The 17,754-nt window shown below is 35.6% G+C and overlaps 1 protein-coding gene across 2 annotated transcripts in view; it reads left to right on the top strand.

The window, feature by feature from the left end:
* The window catches only part of dennd1b (DENN/MADD domain containing 1B), an 89,450-nt gene that overhangs the window by 1,218 nt on the left and 70,478 nt on the right, over positions 1–17,754 (top strand). The gene's annotated exons all lie outside the window — the stretch shown is intronic.

The raw sequence follows: 17,754 nt of genomic DNA, 5'->3' as shown, positions 1-17,754 counted from the left end.
TATTGTACAAAGATGTATGACCGGTTTTGCCAAAAAGAAATTATTTTTAATTTCAGTGTCAATGATACTTTATAGATCAGGCTGATTGATGTGGTGATATACATTATGCAACACCATCTAAAAATGATGACAACACTTCTAAATTAAAAAACACTTATGAACATACATTTCTGAAAATGTAAAAAAAAAAAAAAAAAAATGGCTAATAACCAAATTTAAGAATATTAGTCATATTTAGCTTATCGTCATTATGATGATATGTATATTAGATAATACCATCTCAAAAAGGAAGGCCATTGAGGCCTAAACAACATTTTCTGAAGTAAAAACAAGAAACACTTATAAACACAATTTTTGGAACCTTCACAAAAAAGAGAAAAATGGATATCCAATTTTAAGAAAAGACAAATCATGAAAAATATTGAAAAAACTTTAACTTTATAGCTATATAATTTATATAATACCACCTAAAATTAGGCAAATGAGACAAAACATTTCTAAAAAAAGAAAAACTTATTTTTATTTAATTAAACAATTTCCGAATTTCAAATTTAAATAATTTCAGAATTTTTCTCATACATAACGTTGTAGCATCTAAAACACTTAATTGTGAAACTTTGACAGCTATTGTATGTGTGACTCTAGTTTTGTCTGATGTGCTGAGCTGTTTCCGTGTTTGAGAATGGATGAGGAAAGTATGCATTTCGTGTCTAGGGGCTTCACTGGAAGGAAATTAATGTTGTAGATTGGGAGGGTGGCCAGATCTGATGTTCAGATCTTCTGATGGGCTGGCTTAGGGGCTTTTCCATTGTAGATCAGCACTCGCACGACATTGTATCTACCTTTTAGAAAAACCTGCAGATATATTTTGTTCTAAGAAGTAGGTTGGTTTGCAGAGATATCGATATCAGTTTGTGAATCTTGTCGTATGCAGTGTTAAATAGAAACCACACAACTTTAACAGACCAAGACTGCTTTGGTGTGCTGGAAGTGAGAACATTATTAACAGTTTTTTTTTTTTAGTAGCCATAAGAAACATTCCCATGTTTTGATTCAATATGAGGTATATGAAAACTGCTTATGTGTTTACAACATATCTCAATATCTCCGTTTTTTTGTTCCTACTCCGTTACTACCGTTTTGCTTGACATTGAAGAGGTGAGGAGCAGGTGGTTGACAGAAGCAGCTGTTGCTCTGACCAAAAAAGGACAATATTCCCGGTCCAGCTGCTGAAGTGAAAGCTGAAATAAGCTCTAACCCACTTCCCTCATCATCATATGTTGGTGTTTGTCTCATTTCCTGACCCCGACTCTCAGGATTACAGCTTCAGTTAACCCTCATGTTGTGTTCCTATCGTTTTGAGCCTGAGGGGATTTTCTTTTTTCAGAAAATGCTAGTTAATATTATCCCACTGAACTAAAACATACTCATTCTGTTCACACTGGGTAAAACAACTTCCTAATTTAATTTTTCTACTTTTGTTTTTGTTTTTTTCACCTTGTTTTCCAGTTTAAATATGTAATGAGAGATTTACAAGCAATTTTTAAAAGGCCAGCCCTTTTTGACTGGGAACACCAACATTTTTTAGCACCGCACAAGGGTTACGAGGCTTTTGGGTTAAAACAGAAGTTTATCAAGGATGAAACCAAATTCCAACCTGAGATAACAGACATGTTGCTAGCCGCAGACAATATCTTGTTCCAGATTTAATGTTGTGGTTTATAAAATAGCAGATCTTTTCCCGTTTCCGATTGAAGCATGTGATTGACTGCTCTCTGGCCAGTTCTTGAGTTTCGTTCGGTTCAAACATGCTGGACCCGAGGGGTCTTGGTTTGCATATTTCTGTAACCAAATGATTCTAGAGCCGTTGTGGTAATGTGAAGCATTCAAGGGCTTTCGTTGCATCTCATCAGACATTCACCTCATGTGTCATTTAGCCTGATTTGATATTTGAGCAGCTCAGTTTCTCTAGAGGAAAATGAAGTCAGAAAAAATCAAATAGAACTACATGTACATTTCAGTTGCATTATATATTTGGTTGTATCAGTTAATGCAGCTCTTGTGAATCGAACCTATGACCTTGTGGTGTGGTGTGAGCTACATTGACCAGTAAGAGTGGTAAGGTCTGTTTGGTGTTCAGATAGTGTTGGTCAGTTTTTTTTTTATTAGATACCAGCATGGTTACAGGAAACCACCCTCTGCTTTTGTGTCATCTTTCATTTCCCTCTGTGTCCACACAAGTTTACTCTTGAATGCATTTTCTAGTAGTGATGCATTTCAGTTTCACAAAGTCATACGTTGCCCTGCTACCTGTGATAATTTTTTTTTTTCAAAGGCTGAATAATAACTAGTCATCTTTTGTATATTAAAGCTTGACGTTACAGTTCCCTCCATAAGTATTGGAAAACTAAAAACTCTTTCGTAGGGTTGGGTATCGATTTGAGTTTATAACAATATCGGTAGCACTTTATTTTACAGTCCTGTTCCTCATGTACATACTATGTACTTATTATAGTAATTACAATAACTATGTAATAAGTAGGTACTAACCCTGAACCTACCCCTAAACCTAACCCTACCCAATGTAGTTACCTTGTATTACCAGAACATTCTTAAATAAATACACTGTAAGTACACTATAAGTACATGTTAGTACACGTACTGTAAATAAAGTGCAACCACAATATCGATACTTTTAAAACTGTAACGGTGCCTGAACTGACATACATGTCAAACACTTTTAGAGTTCATCTCACTATTTGATGTGAGCATAAGTATTGGACCAGTTGAATTTAAGGCAGATGTAAAAGATGAAAAGCTAATGTTTAGTTGCAGATCCCTTGCATGCAATCAGAGCAGTGAGTCTGCAACCCATAGACATCACCAGACTCTTGGTCGTATGCTTTGAAAGGATTTTCTCCAGCCTTTAATGAAGCCAATTCCAACTGTTGCTTGTTTTGGGGAGTATCTGTCTTTAGTCGGATTTAACTCTGGAGATTGATTTGGGCAATCTAAGACTTTACATTTCTTTGCTCTGATAAAGTCTTTGACTGCAAGGTGTTTTGGATCATTGTCTTGATCCAATATGAAGTGCTTGCTAATGAGTTTGGTGGTATTGTCTTGAATATTGGTAGCCAAGATGATTTTGTACCCCATGTATGCCATCATATATTAAGGCATCATGAAAATGAAGAGGTCCTGTTCTAGAGACAGCCATGCATGCTCATGCCATGACACCACCTCCACCGAGCTTTACAGATGAGCTTGTATGCTTTGGATCATTTGCAGTTCCCTTTTTTTCTCCACAGTTTTGCTTTCCAATCACTTATATAAAGTTTTTTGTTTCATTGGAAGGGGTTGGGTATCGAAAACCGATTCCATTTTGGGACCAGTTCCAAATTTCCAAGAACCGGGTATTCAAGAAGACGCGTGCATTTTGATTCTGTTTAACGATTTCCTGCGTTCACATTTCAATTTGATTAAAAATGATTAAGTGCAGGAACGGAAAGAATTTGCGCCCTGTTTGTGTGCAGCGCACATGATTCGAAGCACAAGCGCGTGCTCAGAGAGCAGCGGTTGGCCGTCGCACTGCGGGTTTCCGGTTTGTGTCCGTTCTTGGACAATTCTGTGTATTTCATCTGTAGAAAAGGTTGTTCCGAGCCGAAACTGACTTTTCATATTTGTTGAATGACCAATATGCAGAAAACTACATCAGTATATCATCATAAACACAGTTTTTGTCTTGCGTGAACGTAAACGGATGAGAAAGAAAACACACGTGCAGTATTTTTGTTTAAAGAGACAACAGCCTAATAAACGCACTGCCTGTCATTAATGTTAATCAAAGAACAAAAGAAAATCATTCACTGATCTTGACTGAAAATATTCAATAACTTTAATTGATTAATCTTTATTTTATTTATAAAAAGAAAACTATGCAGTGTTTTTAAACTTTCAATGACAGTTTCTGTACCTGAAATTTTGTTTAGTTGTATTGATTTATGATATTGTTAATTGATTTGTTTGTTTCTATCTTATTACTGACTATTTACTTGTCTTTAACACTTTAATATTTGAAATGCATATTATTAATCTAGTTGTGGACTGTAGATTGACAGACAACACCCCAGCTCTCTGGAGTTCTTTTATTGTATTGTAGGATTAATTTTCACAGCTTTTATGATTTTGTCTGTCATCAACTACTGTTGTTTTTCTCAGCTGATCAGGTCATCGTTGGTTACTGATGTCACCGGTAGTTTCCAAAACTCTTGATTTCTCCATGCTCTTTGTTTTTTCATATAGTTCTGATTGACTTCCTCTTTTCTTTTAGCATCCAAACTTCTTGCTTTTCTTTCTGAGTCGGCTTCCTCGTCTTCATCCTGGCTTGTGTGTGTGTCATCGTCGAATGCAAGACTTAGAATGTAGAACCAATGGACATAACTGATAAGACACATTCCCTGCTTTTAATATCTGAAGAAATAATGCAACAGGACACAGCTGAACACTTAGAGAGACCTGTGAGGCAACTGTTCAAATACTTCTGCTCGCATGATGGGATGTAACCGATGAAACTCTAAAAGTGCTGTTCTTCTTAGCTGGTAAACCATCCTTGTGTTGAATCACCCAATAATAAAAAGTGACATTCTGTAGTTTTGTCTCATATTCATCTTTTAATCTTATTTACAGATTTCTTGACTCCACAGAAAACAGAACAATTTTGTCTTTACTGCTCCAATACTTTTAGCTTTTGTAGCTTTTTTATTATTAGCTTTTAATATGCTTTTAGACTCTGTCTACCGTGTGTCTACAGTGTCTTACATTGTGTCTTATAATCAATTTCTTTTTAAAGCACTGCTACTGCAACGGTACACTTAACCACTGTGTTGCGTCTTGCACTTTTTTTCAGCATCCTGCTATGTGTCTGAAGATGGTGTGTTTGGTATAAACACCTTTAAACGCGTTTCGTGTTCTCTGCTAGTCTGTTACACATCATCTATCTAGCACTGGCTACCAGCTGCTTGCATAAAATACAGGGCATTAATGTTTGCCTACAAAACCACCACTAGATCTGAATCCCTTTATCTAAATTCATTACTTCAGACTTATGTGCCCTCTAGAACCTTGCGTTCTGCAAGTGAACGATGCACTATTGTGCCATCTTAAAGAGGCACAATATCACTTTCACCGTCTTTTTAATGAACTGTTCCCTCCTGGTGGAATAACCTCCCCGACTCAATCCGAGTCCTTAGCCATCTTCAAGAAACCTAAAATATTTGATCTAAGCATCAGATTTTAAAGGAACAGTGTAAATCTGCAGGTGCAGACTGCGTCATAAATGTTAATCAAAAAAAGAAAAGGAGAAAATCACTTACTGCTCGTTACTGAATCACTTTCTATATTTAATGTGTATATATATATAATGAAGATTATTTTTACAATTATTAATTCATGAAATGTCTGTAGTAGGCTATTTTTAGAAGCCTGGGCTACTATGTGAAAAACGTAAAACCTAAAAAAAAACAAAAAACTATTAGTATTTTTGAGTAATTTATTTATCATTTAGCTAGTAAGTAATACTAGGAGTGTTTACTTGCCTTGATGATGATTTCATTAAATTAGTTTGTCATTTTGTTTTTGATTATGTAAGTGGCAGTTTCTAGCTTCAAAGAAAAAACATTTTCTAACATCTTTGCGACTAGTTGTTATGCGTCCAAAGTCACCTTGGGTGTGCATTATTTGCTAATAATTTAACAGCCTGTCATCAATTATTCCTTACATAATGTAATAAATTAAACTATAAATGCATTCAAAAACAAAACAGGTGTGAGTTGGCTGTTACTTATGGAAAGTATATGAAAGGCCGTGTATGCCATGCAATGTTCTTCACATGCACAGTAACTGAAGTTTAAAACCGATAAAAGAAAAGGCTCAATAAACTGTTGGACACAGATATAATACACAACGCATCAATATCTCTTCCCTTTGCTTTAAACCTCATGCAGAGCGCTGCACACTGTTTCTCTGTGTTGCTTCAAGCGCTCTGTATAGTAGCCTTTCTTGTTCTAATACTTTTTTGCACTGAAAGATTCTGTGCAATGCAATGACATGTTCTGTCCTGTCTATCATACTGTATGTTGCTGCCTCACCCCTGTGCTATACATTTAGAAGATATGTCTTTTCATTTTATAGCATCTATTTTTTTATATATATATGTGTGTGTGTGTGTTTAGATTTTACAAAATGATTGTGCACTCATAATTTTTTACAGTAACATTATCATTAGAAAGTTTAAATGTTCCTACTGTAACTTTTGCAAAAAGTAGTGCATACTGTACTTATTGATTTCTTAAAAAACTTTCTTAAGCCGAATCTTTGATTAGTATGTAAACACCACTATGACAACCTAAAACAACCTAATTATACTGGCTTCTTTAAAACAGTCGAGGCAATCCACTGACTAATACGTTTTGGAAATCTGTAGCTTTGCACCTCTCTAATAGAAATAAAATGGCATCCATTTAGAAATGAATAGTTTGAAGGATACTGTCATTGTTTCTTTCTCCAGCACATGTCTGGGGTAGGTGACTTATTTGAACTAACATTAGGAGATGAATTCTTTGCCAGGTTGGATTAAGCATGACTGCCACGCTTGTGCTTGGCAGTAGTGAAGTGCATTGATGTTTTTCATGCCCTGTGCCAAAGGCAGCAGATGATGCTGACTGTGCCAAGGCAGTAGGTGGAGACAGATGCTACCTGTCTTGCCGCTTCTTTTCATCCAGATTGCAGCCAGTAATAAAGCAATAAAAAATAATAGACCTGAAATTTACAACTACACTTGTGCTGCAATTAGCAAAGTGATTTTCCACCGATGACCAACAGCTTTATTTCTCTTTCGCACAGGCCATGTGTATTTCATTGGTGTTAAAGACCAGTTGGGAAAGGTGGGAAACTTGGTGCCAAAACTTTTTTTTTTTGGTTTGTCACCTGAAAAATTAGCTGTTTTATTTGACTTTTTCTTTAGAAAATGTATGTGATGCTTGCTTGTGCAAAAGTGATGCTAGGATGTTTTGTGTGGCTGCTAGGGTGTAATGCGGCATTACAAGGTCAAAATCAAGTTTTTTATATATATATATATATATATACAGTATTGTTCAAAATAATAGCAGTACAATGTGACTAACCAGAATAATCAAGGTTTTTCGTATATTTTTTTATTGCTACGTGGCAAACAAGTTACCAGTAGGTTCAGTAGATTCTCAGAAAACAAATGAGACCCAGCATTCATGATATGCACGCTCTTAAGGCTGTGCAATTGGGCAATTAGTTGAATTAGTTGAAAGGGGTGTGTTCAAAAAAATAGCAGTGTGGCATTCAATCACTGAGGTCATCAATTTTGTGAAGAAACAGGTGTGAATCAGGTGGCCCCTATTTAAGGATGAAGCCAACACTTGTTGAACATGCATTTGAAAGCTGAGGAAAATGGGTCGTTCAAGACATTGTTCAGAAGAACAGCGTACTTTGATTAAAAAGTTGATTATAGAGGGGAAAACCTATAAAGAGGTGCAAAAAATGATAGGCTGTTCAGCTAAAATGATCTCCAATGCCTTAAAATGGAGAGCAAAACCAGAGAGACGTGGAAGAAAACGGAAGACAACCATCAAAATGGATAGAAGAATAACCAGAATGGCAAAGGCTCAGCCAATGATCACCTCCAGGATGATCAAAGACAGTCTGGAGTTACCTGTAAGTACTGTGACAGTTAGAAGACGTCTGTGTGAAGCTAATCTATTTTCAAGAATCCCCCGCAAAGTCCCTCTGTTAAAAAAAAGGCATGTGCAGAAGAGGTTACAATTTGCCAAAGAACACATCAACTGGCCTAAAGAGAAATGGAGGAACATTTTGTGGACTGATGAGAGTAAAATTGTTCTTTTTGGGTCCAAGGGCCACAGGCAGTTTGTGAGACGACCCCCAAACTCTGAATTCAAGCCACAGTACACAGTGAAGACAGTGAAGCATGGAGGTGCAAGCATCATGATATGGGCATGTTTCTCCTACTATGGTGTTGGGCCTATTTATCGCATACCAGGGATCATGGATCAGTTTGCATATGTTAAAATACTTGAAGAGGTCATGTTGCCCTATGCTGAAGAGGACATGCCCTTGAAATGGTTGTTTCAACAAGACAATGACCCAAAACACACTAGTAAACGGGCAAAGTCTTGGTTCCAAACCAACAAAATTAATGTTATGGAGTGGCCAGCCCAATCTCCAGACCTTAATCCAATTGAGAACTTGTGGGGTGATATCAAAAATGCTGTTTCTGAAGCAAAACCAAGAAATGTGAATGAATTGTGGAATGTTGTTAAAGAATCATGGAGTGGAATAACAGCTGAGAGGTGCCACAAGTTGGTTGACTCCATGCCACACAGATGTCAAGCAGTTTTAAAAAACTGTGGTCATACAACTAAATATTAGTTTAGTGATAAACAGGATTGCTAAATCCCAGAAAAAAAAAATGTTTGTACAAAATAGTTTTGAGTTTGTACAGTCAAAGGTAGACACTGCTATTTTTTTGAACACACCCCTTTCAACTAATTGCCCAATTGCACAGCCTTAAGAGCGTGCATATCATGAATGCTGGGTCTTGTTTGTTTTCTGAGAATCTACTGAACCTACTGGTAACTTGTTTGCCACGTAGCAATAAAAAATATACTAAAAACCTTGATTATTCTGGTTAGTCACATTGTACTGCTATTATTTTGAACAATACTGTATATATATAAAAAAAAAAAACTTTCAATGATATTATGCTCCCTAAATATGTGATTCTTAAACTCAAGTAAGACCAGTTATGAAGTTAAAGGTGCTGCTCATTTTACTGTTGTAATAAGAATCTTTATTTAATAATTATCTAGAAGTGTTTCATTCATCCAATAAAAAATTTTTTCATTGGCTCAAGTAAAAAAATATAGTTGTGAATCATTACCCAATTTTTTTAATTGGACGAATGAAACACTTTGTATCTTTGTTTTATTTGCACCAACATTATTTGTGTTTAACATTTTGGAATAATTTATTCATATAGCATCCTTTTATTTAGTATCACTGGTAAAGACCTTGTTTTATATTTAAAACCAAATTTAAAAGCTAAAATACTGAATGCTGATTAAGAAACATCTTGTTGATTGTGTTGTTTGGAGGGTAGAATTATGCAGTTGTTGCCTTTAATTTCACATGGTTACAGTTAATCTTTTCATTTAAGGCCAGTTCTATGTACTTTCAACCAAATTCAAAAACAAAAGCTAAATGCTGATGTCTGTACCATCTATGTTTGTATTGAATGTAGGCTACTTACTGTGCAGATACTGCCGTTAATTTCAGATGGTTACGGTTATTGTTTTCAATAGCCAAAAGCCAGTTTGGCCTATTAAATACCAAATAAACGTCTTGTTTAGGCACGCTTTGCTTCTTTCTTGTTTGTTGCTTAAAGAAAAAAAAAAAAACTGTATCGGAATCGGCCACTTTTCTCGTAAAAAAAAAAACTGTATCGGAATCGGCCAGTTTTCTCGTAAAAAAAAAAAAAAAAAAAACGGTATCTGAATTGTCCAGTTTTCTCAAAAAATAAATACAATAAAAATGGTATCGGAATCGTCCAGTTTTCTTGTAAAAAAAAAAATAAATACCTGAATCGGCCATAAAATCATGATCTTGCATCCCTAGTGTAAATGATGGCAGAATATTTTTGAGTGGACTTTGCTGGACAAACTGTATAACTTGTGCATTATTTATGTCACGTGCACAAATGGTGTGGGAGTTACATGTACAATGAAGTTGAATATCAGGGTTATTTTTTATTTTGGAATAATGAGCAAAAGTAATAATGAAGCTTGTTTTAGCAAACATCTCTAATTGTAAGGTAAAAAAAAGGTGTCGAAAAAGCTGGACCAATTTTGACTTTTCCTTTAGAGATCAAGTTACATTCGTGGGCTATACAAGATTAATCTAAATAAATATATATATAAAAATGTACCTGTAGCTATTTTTTAGTGCATTTATTTTCCTGACTCAAGTTTCTCACACCAGCTTTTGACAGGTCTGTGAGCCAAGGGTCTTTTTTGCCATTTGACCCCTACCTTTTTAAATAACCTGATTGGCTCTCAGCTGTGTCTGGGGTTCAGAGCCAGCTAACACTTTGGTGGGGCTCTGCTGTCAGACTTACAATGCCACCATGCCTGAGATGGTGTTGATTGGTCATTACTCAGAACGGCTACGTTGTAGTTTGTGCATGATTTTCTTTTACTTTATAGTCATGCAGATTCAATTCAGTTTGATCTAACCTCATTATACTTTGGCAACTTCATCAAGTCTCCCCGGTTCCCCTTTGCAAGCATCACCCAAAACTACAGCTTAATGATGGAAAAGAGCTTTAGTTTGAAGCCACAGACTGTTATCCCTCTGACCCCTGAATTCAGATTGACCTCCAGTTTCCGCAAGTTACAGATTTTCACTTCATGAAACTCTGGGTGCTTTTATCTTTCCTTTCGCCGGGGCTGAATAGTCTTGTTAGCTGTGAAAAGTCTGAAGCCATTGGACTAATTTATGATTGTGATGGTTGTTTTGCCAAATTCACTAGCTCTGGATGGTCCGACAGTCACCGGTTCGTAAACACCTTCATGTTGCTACAAGTGCCACGAAATGGAGAACCACCTTCTTCTTCTGTTTTTTTTTTTTTTGTTGTTGGTTGACATGTTAGTGGTTTTTGCTTTAGCTCTGCAGCTGACTGGCATTTTTTACCACAGCTGGATGGCGAGGCCAGTAATGTAGTGTCCGGCTCAGCAGATGTGTTTGGAGAGTCAGGCCCTGCAGGGAGATGCCTGGTTCTTCTCAGGTCAGGTGGTTTGACGGGTTTTTGGGATGGGTGTTTGGCTTGCACGCGGCAGCAGGACGAATCTGCTGATCGGTGTAGTCTGAGAGGCAGCACACCGCAGGACTCGTCACGGCACTCCTCGCCATCATGACTTCCTTGTTTAAGTGCACCGTCACAGTCAGTCTGCTAGAACATGGAAAGGCTTCTTGGAACATCTATTCTTGGGGTTGCGTAATGACACTGAAAGTGAGGATGTGGTAAAAAATGAACCCTGCTGATTTAGATTGTCACGCAGTGTCATTTCAAAAGCTGGAGCCCGAACCCAGGGAGGAAGTTTGACTTCACTTCAACAAATACTAAAAAGGCCAACTCTGAACAAAGATCCACTAAAAGTTGCTTCCATGCTTCTTCTGTATGCTGCTTTTTGAGTAGAATGCATCACTTAATGATAATTCAAATAATTTGTATGATGTGGGTATCACAAACGCTACTAAGCATAATAATGATTTTTTTATATATATATATATATATATATATATATATATATATATATATATATATATATATATATATATATATATATATATATATATATATATATATATAATAATATTTAAGCAATAAGACATATTTATGAAGATACGACAATAATAAATAATATATAGGTTTTTCCTAGTAATAAAACTGATTGTTATTAGTTATAATTATAATGACAATTGTTGTAATATTAATTAGTAAATGTATTGATATGATTAATTATTAATAGATTGTTCATAATTAAATAGTTTTATTATTATTATTATTATTAATAATAATAATAATAATAATTCAATGTAAAGTAATACTATTATTATTATTATTATTATTGTATTTGTATTACAGTAGTATTTTTTATATGTATACATAATGTTATCAAACTTAGTTTTATTAATATTACTGCTACTATTAATAAAAAATGGTAATTGTTAATATAATTATAAAAATAGTTAAACGTATTGATGTTATTAATTCTTAAATGATTCATGTTAATAATTTATATATTTATATATATGAGGGAGAGAGAGCGAGAGAGTAATCATTCAATTTATTATATATATATATATATATATATATATATATAAAATCTCATGCTTTTATATAACATGCTTTTTTATTTACACAACAATCAATCCTACACTAGATGGAGAATTTATTTATTTATTGGTTGCCAGAAACATCATCTTTCTTTTGTAGGTATGCTCAGTTTAATGATTATCCTCAAAGCCAAAGGAAAAGTTTCCTAGTAACCTTAAGAGGAGGCCTGCTACATTAGCTCACTTGCAGAGTGACTTGTGGCAATTTTTTTGAGTTTGGTATCACAGTGCTGGCCTCTTTCTGGGCTCCAGCCCCCTTTTCACAACTGAATGTAGGTCAGTTCCCACTGCTTGTCTTTGTGAGGGCTTTGCTGTGCCATTTGTCATTGAATATCATGTGAATCATCCATGAGGTCTTTGTCACACATGGAACCGTGTTCTCTCACTTGATTGGTCCTTGGCTTCTTCTCTGATTCGGCGATTGTAGGATGGAATTAGCATACAGCGCTCTCATTAGTTAAGTACACGAGCACGCCTCTCTCATGTCCCCCACTTAGTTATTTCCTGTGGGAAATTTATTATTAAATGACAAACTACACTACCAGTTTTAAATTTGAGGACAGTAAGATTTTAAGGTTTCTGTAAGAACATAAACATAAGATGTTCACCAGGGATGCATTTATTTGATCAAGAATACAGTAAAATCAGTAATAAAGTGTAAATAACTTGCAATAGTATAACTATATTGCTTGCAAATGTTATATTTTAGCATATTTTAAATGTAATTTAGTGGAGTGATGCAATGTTGAATCTTCATCATCATTACTTCAGTCTTCAATGTCACACGATGCTTCAGAAATCATTCTAATATGCTGTTATCGATGTTAATGACATTTTTGTGGAAACACAAAAGTATCATTATTTATTTTGAACTTATGATGAATATAAAGTTCAAAAGAATAGCCTTTGTTTATAATGGAGGGCTTTTGTAACATTAAAAAATTGACAGTAAAGACATTTATATCAAATAGCAATATATACATTTCCTTAAAATAATTATAAAATTGACCTCATTGAAATCCAGTTCACATTTGCATACCCCCTCCCCATTTTTAAGTCTATAGATTGTATAGTTAACTTAAATGTAAAGGCGCATTTTGATTCCAGAGCACAGACCAAAATAGTCTTTAACTGCATTGCATATGATCAATCAATTATTAAAGATCCATATTTAAGGTTCACAAATCTTAAATATGCAAAATGTGCATCATTTTATGACAGACATTAGTACACGTAATTATAACTTGAAGTTGAGTCAGATGTTGATTCGTTAACCACTCTAAATGATTCAGTGATTCATTCAGTGAAAGACTGATTTAAGCCAGTAGCTTTTGAGTCTTTTAGAATGATTCACTAAAAGAAGAGTCATTTGCTTATCAGACAATATAGAATAGAAAACTGCAGTCTTGCCCTTTTTACAGTACCAAATCTTTTTTCTATCATCACATTCAGTTCAACGCTTACAACATTCAACACTTTTGCTAAAGCGAATCCCACATCATAACATATCACTGATCTATCAGTTCAGAAAAATTCACAAGTTTCTCTGTTTTTATCCCAGAAGAGCTGGTCTTCCGGAGGTCACTGCTCGTCGCCTGAAGGCATAGACCCTACAAAAGTGTATGCTACTTATAAAAACAGCTTCTCTGTCCAAAGCCTAATTGTCATATACTTTAATAGATAATTGAGTTTTTCCTGCAAGGTAGCCCATTTTTAGATGTGTGTATGTGTGAGGCAGATGGTGCGAGCATATGCTTTGCAACTTGTGATTACCTGCTGCAGCCCCTTTCCAGCTTTTCTCCTCACGCACCCAAACCGGAGTCGCGGCTGCCCCCCTTTAAGAGGTAAAGACATTTTAATGTCCATGAGATGTAGCCTAGCTTGAGATAAGGAAGTTTGATGGCCCCCTGTGTCTGTACTGTGCATATAAATTACTCTTGTGTCAGGAGTTAAGGTCTGATTTGCGAGACATATTGTTTTAATGTTGTATATTCTCTTTGTGGTACGCTGGCTTCCTTTCCTGACGTTTAATGCAAGCAATGAGCCCCACCAAATGTTATGCAAAAAAAAAAAAAAAAGAAGAAAATCTCTCACGTGCAGACAGTTGATAAACATTCCTGCGATTGGACGTGTATCTGACAGACTGAGCTAACGTACAGTGATATGCCGGGACTGTCACATAGCCGACATCCATATGCTGCTCCACTCAATCATGAAGCTGTGAAATTGGGTTGCACCCCAACTAGCTTCAGTTTTTTTCCTACCTCTCTCTCCTTCTCTGTGCTGCTTCCTAACTCTGTAAGTGTATGTGAAATATGCAAATGAATCCGCACAGGCTTTTGACAAATTGTCACACATTGCGATAAAACACAGGAATAATCTGTGTTTGATGTTTGCTGGAGAGCCCATTCTCAAGCTTTGCGGGTAGCCCGTGTTTTTGCCCAGATTAGTGTGTTATACCATATTAGTTACTGATCTGTATCACCTGTAGTTAAAAAAAGAAGAAAAAAAAAAGTTATTGTAGTGCTTGAGGATTTATATATGAGATAAATACGTTACTTGCAGACAAATGCGACAGAATCACCTTAAGTCCATTGGTTCATATATGGCTTAGGAATGCAACGTGCTTCAGGTTCACTTTGCCATTAGCTTGATTGTGTTTTTGGGCATCACAGGTGATAATAAAAAGCTAATGACACACAGTGACACAAGGGAGGAGATGATGGCATTTCTCCAAATTTGGAGAAAAAATTTGTTGAAAAATTAGCCAAATATTTTGGCTGCAAACAGATGCAGAATTCCAGCTCGATGGTTTAAACCAGGGGTGTCAAACTAATTTAAGGTGGAGGGCCGAGTCTGAGAAAATGTCCTTTTGTGTGGGCTGAATTACCTTTTGTTTAATCCTACTTTGCACCCAATTACATTAATATTAACCATACAAACTACAATATAATTTACACGTTTATGTATGTATGTGTATGTATGTATGTATGTATGTATGTATGTATGTATGTATGAAAACGTGTAAATTATAAAAGAGGATGCTAGGCGATTTGAGTTTTTTTTCTTTTTCTATCTATTAATTATAAAAAAAAGATTTTATCAAAAATGTATAAACCGAGCACCTTTGTTTTTGCTCCGATTTATCATGAGCTGAACTCAGATCGAAGACTTTTTCTGTGTACACAAAAGGCCTATTTCTCTCAAATATTATTCACAAATCTGTCTAAATCTGTGTTAGTGAGCACTTCTCCTTTGCCGAGATAATTCATACACCTCACAGGTGTGGCATATCAAGATGCTGATTAGACAGCATGATTATTGCACGGGTGTGCCTTAGGCTGGCCACAATAATATTTGTGAACAATATTGAGAGAAATGTAATTTTATTTATTTATATCTTTGTTATTTGTTGTTATTGACATTAATACTACTACAACTAGTAGTAGTAGTGTGTATATTTAAAACTTTTAAACAATAATATTACTATTAGCTTCTTACAAACTTCCTAAACTTGTAATCTTGGCAGATGCATGCTCAACTGTGAGGGTAAATGCGTTTTTTAGCTTTGTCTTTTCACAGAGAAGTTCACAGGCTTTAAATGATCAGTGTGATGCTTTAAAGAAGCATATCATTGCTGTAAAGTATATCCTTTTTTAAAGCTGTTGCCAGCTAAAGTAGCATGAAATGTAATGCTATTTGTGGCGTGCAAAAAAAAAAAAAAAGTGAGGGGAAAAAACATTTTAAAACGACTGAGTGTTCTTTCAGTTCAAGCTTGAAAGATGCCTGCTAATCTGCTTACCCTTTTAATTGTGAGATCTGGGGGCAGAGCAGCTCGAAGCTAGAATAAAGTTAGTGATCCAGAAGTAAACTGATGACCACAGTTATTCCTTGCTTTTGGCTTCCAAACACTGGCCTCCCTCCCCTCTCCACTTGCCCTTATTCTGGAGGGGAAGAAAAAAGCTCCTTGTACTAACAAAAGATTTTTTTTTTGCCATATGTTCGGTTGACATCTTCATCAGGTTCACAGCGGGTTACCTTAGTTAACGTTCACTCCACTGCTTGATGGGATTTTCTACCAGTTCCTTGAGTAGCTGGCTCAAAGTCTAGACGAGCCCTAAAGACAACCAGGACCCTTCCAGCATACCAGGCACAATGGCATTATTGTGGACATCCAGGAGCTGGTGCTTCCTCTTTACATGGACCTGTTCGGGCACAAAGACAATGGCTTTGTTCTGGGGCATGGAGTGGGTTAATCCAGACCTCTACATACTGTGAAATAAATCTTTTAAAGATGTGCGAAAAAAGGAGCGGAAGAAGAAAAGGTTTTGCCAAGGAGGTTGCGAGTTCAGCATATTAACCTTTTGGCCAGAATGAGATGAGAGGAGAAAGAGGAGGCATGGAGGGAGGGTACAAAAAGGAAAGGCAGGCATGCAACACAAAGTCCTTCGTCTCTGAATGAAGACAGAAAGCACTGGTTTTCAATGGGTTTGCATTTGTTTGTCTGGTTTAGAAGAGACTTGACTGTAAATATCTGGGACGCTTCTTACAGTATGTAGCTATTGCATTGAGTTTATCCCGTGTGTTAAAGGTATAGTTTACCCAAAAATGATTAAATCACTCACCCTCATGGTTGTCGATATTTTTAATATGTCCCAGTCTCCAGTGGTGTTGTTTTGGGCCCCATTGAATTTCATTACATGGACACATTCTTTGGAATACTGAGTTTAAGTTTGGGTCAACTCTCCCACAGTTTCTGCAGCTCTTAAATATGATTAGAAAGTCTTAAATTCATTCAAGTCACGGCACAAATGAAGATATGTCTCAGATTTTTTTTTGTTTTACAATACAAATAGCTAAACATCCTTAAAATCAAGATACAATCAAGATGCAAATTGACTGGATAAAGTCTTATAACAAGTGAGTTTATATTTCAAACAAGAACAATTGTGTGTCAGCGAGGTATAAAAACCAGTGTGTCCTTTGAATTGGGTTGATTTTTTTAAGAGCCAATTGGGCGATATTTATTCTTGTTTTAATCAATCGCTTCATTTTGATCAGTTTCTCAGAAAACAGGCCTTCTTATCTGATGTAATTTTGCTTCTCGAGTATCTTGATTTAAGAATCTTTAGACGCTTGCACTGGAAAAATAAAATACTGATGAAGAAAGTCACGTTTATTTCAGTGTTATCAGAAGGTACAGTGAAAGTTATTTCCATATTCTAGTTTATTTTATTTTTACAATGAATTAAAAAGTAAATTGAGATCTGTTGGAAGTTGTTTTGAAACTTTGTAGCATTGTCAATAAAAGACATTTATATTTGGAGACCATATTTACATATTCTAATCCATTCCATTCGATACATTCCTTAAATTTGGTTTTCTGAAAGTTTTAAATCAAATATCGTCGTCAAAAAGATCAAGGGAATTTTGATTTCTCAGTTCATGACCTCTTTAAATTTACCTTCATAAAAAGACAGCATAAAGGCCTTTTCACACCAAAAATGCTAACTATAAGGATAAACATAACGATAACTATATCATTGTCCCCACCAACACAAGAGACAGTTTTGTTTATTGTATGCATGCATTGGCATTTTGCTGTCTGCCACTTTAAATGCTTGAGCTCTTTAAAGCAGGATTGTTTGGTGTGGGCTTCCCTATTCTCATAGAATAAGTAATTAAAACATCATAATAATTATCATTATAGTTATTATCATCGGCGTGAACCAACCTTAAGAGGACAGCGATATG

Source organism: Carassius auratus, chromosome 47 (assembly GCF_003368295.1).
Source record: "Carassius auratus strain Wakin chromosome 47, ASM336829v1, whole genome shotgun sequence".
Taxonomy (NCBI): domain Eukaryota; kingdom Metazoa; phylum Chordata; class Actinopteri; order Cypriniformes; family Cyprinidae; genus Carassius; species Carassius auratus.
This window is presented reverse-complemented; position numbering and strand designations above follow the sequence as displayed.